This window comes from Cervus elaphus, chromosome 9 (assembly GCF_910594005.1).
Source record: "Cervus elaphus chromosome 9, mCerEla1.1, whole genome shotgun sequence".
In the NCBI taxonomy this organism is placed as follows: Eukaryota; Metazoa; Chordata; class Mammalia; order Artiodactyla; family Cervidae; genus Cervus; species Cervus elaphus.
The window spans coordinates 60219145-60222158 of record NC_057823.1 but is presented as its reverse complement, the minus strand read 5'-3'; positions in this window follow the sequence as shown (position 1 = coordinate 60222158).

The window sequence follows — 3014 nt, the reverse complement described above, 5'->3', positions numbered from 1 at the left end:
CTCATGAGTAACGAAACTGAGGGGAATTAACTCACAAATTCATATTTTTCACTTAAAAAGGACTCCTACGTCGGACTGCTCTATAGACAGAACTGCTGATCTTGAACTCATCTTAAAACAATACTCAGAGAAAAGACACCAACATCAGGATGAGAAGAAGATGATATTAGAAGGAGACAGCTATCCCAAGATGCCAGACATGACCAGCATGATTATTCAGAATGTTTTCTTTATTTCATGGACTTCTGCATATGAATAAAAATGTTTTTCCATCATGAATATAATCCTGTGCAAATTTGAGAAATCAATTCAAACATCAGGTTTGTAGTTAATTACTTACATCCAGTACTTCTGGTTTACTCTGGTGGATTTCTTATTGCAAAAGCTCTGATTGGATGACCCTAAGAAAATTTATTTTAGAAGAAAGAAATTGTAGTTTTGTTCAGGCTGCTATTGATATTGCTAAATGGGATTCCCTCATTTGTCCAATCAATGATACTTGTTCTGACCCTGTCCATAAATAATAATTTTCTTTAAAGTTACTCAAGCTTAGTCAGAGCAACCAGTTAAATTTCAGTCAAAGAATATAACTAACCAATTATCAGGAGGGACCCACCTTCAGTTATGGGATGGATTTATATGGCTAACACCAAGCTATAGTCAGTTAAGTTTAAGGTTCCCCTACGTTGGGAATAATTCAGTCATACTGAGATACTCAGCATAATAGCACTAGAAAACTAGGCTGTGTGCCTTATGAAAAATGCCAACGTGTTTCCCCTAAAGAGAGAGACTGATATGGAACAAACTGGATCAGGCAACCAGAAATATACCAGGTCACACCTAATGGAACTCAATGGCTTTCAGCATCAATCTATGGCCCTAGCTTCCTCCAAGATGGAAAGGAAGATATCCCTTAGGATTCCTTTTGTCTCAAGGCCACAAGAGTGCCAATTTAGATATAACTCTGGCGCAGTGGTAAAGAATCTGCTGGCCAGTGCAGAGGACACAGGAGATGTGGGTTAGATCCCTAGATTGGGAAGATCTCCTGGAGAAGGGAATGGCTAACCACTTCAGTATTCTTGCCTGGAGAATACCATGGACAGAGGACACTGGTGGGCTTACAGTGCATGGGATCACAAAGAGTCAGACACGACTGAAGTGACTGAATACACACTGGGAAATATACCGTTAAGTCATACCATTGATATGGCCATTTAGCACCCGTTTTTGTGCCTTCGCTAAGGTTGGAAGATGTAATTGCCCATACTGAAGCCTTTACAAAATTCACCCAACAGGCCTTAAATAGTCATCAGGCTATCAGCCTACTGAATTCTGAGGTCACTTTGACAATAAAAGTGGTCTTACAAGATGATACAGCCCTCAATATCCTCCTAGCATCTCAAGGAGGCACCTGCACCATAATTCAAACTGAATGCTGTGTTTTTATATCAGATGAATCTTCTAATATAAAACATTTTATGACCTATATGAAAAATCAGATTTCTGCCTTAAGTGATCCACTTCCTAATATTGGTCATCTTCTAAAAAGTTTATTTAATTCTGGAAGCTCATGGCTTAAATCCCTACTTATGACTTTATTAATGCTATTAGCTATATTACTCATAATCCTATTTATTTTATTAGATTGTCATTTGTTTTTGCATGTGTAACTAAGACTCTGACAAAATTAATGATCACTAAATATCTTGAGGCAATTGATCACATATATAGCTCTACATAAAATTAATTGCACTGGGGACTTCCCCAGGCAGTAGAGTGGTTAGGACTCTGTGCTTCGACTGCAGGGAGCTTGAGTTCAATCTCTGGTTGGGAACTAAGATCCCACATGCCATGTAGTGCAGTGAAAAAGAAAAAGAAAATCAATTCTATGATGTAACTCTAGATATGGGAAGAAGCAACAGGGAAAACATTTTCTGGATCATATAAACTAGTAAGACATATGATCCAGAGAATTTACAAGTTATTAACAAAGCCTAATCTAGATATAGGGGCTTTTCCAATGGCTCAGCAGGTAAAGAACCCTCCTGCAATGCAGGAGGCACAGGAGATGCAGGTTTGATCCCTGGATCAGGAAGATCCCTGGAGGAGGAAATGGCAACCCACTTCCTAGGGTGGGTTAGGATGGACCGGTTGGATCTCCTTGCAGTCCCATACACACTATTAAATATTTGTTCGATTTTCTCCTGAAAATCTCCCCTACATGCTATTAAATATCTGTTTGATTTTCTCCTGTAACTTAATTCTCAGACCAGACAGAGGAATTCAAAAGGGTAGAGGTATACACAATCTTATCTAAAAGCAGAAATAGAGACACAGATGTAGAGAACAAATCTATGGAGACCAAGGGGAAAGGAGGGTATGGGATGAATTGGGAGATTGGAATTGACATATATACACTATTGATTCTGTGTATAAAATAAATAACTAATAAGAACCTATTGTATAGCACAGGGAATTAATGCTTTGTGTGATCTGAATAGGAAGGAAATCCAAAAAAGGGGAGATATATGTGTACATATAGCTGATTGACTGTGCTATACGGTGAAAACTAGCTTAACAGTGTAAAGCAACTATACTCCAATAAAAATTTTTTTAATAAAAAATGGTAGAGGAAAAATTTTTACTTCCTCCAACAAAAAGCTTTCTTTTGAATAAGGTTAAGGACTCCTCTACAGTTTCTACTGACCCATATCACACTCTGAATACTGATGTGCACTTTTCACAACAGTAGAAGAAACTGCTAGTTAAGTTTCCCTGTGTAACCGGAGCCTGATAATCCAAGGCATTAGTAATAAAAGTCTGAGAAAGGGTAGGTGCAACACCTGTCAAGTTTTGTCAAACAACACACTCAAATGGTCACATCCCAGGCAGTCTTAATAATAAGATTGAAGTGAAGTTTCCTCCTTCCTCTGTTAATCCAAATCTTAAGTGCCTTTCAAAGCTTACCTCAAGAACTCTTTAAATGATGTCTCAAAAAAAAAAAAAAACTCTGG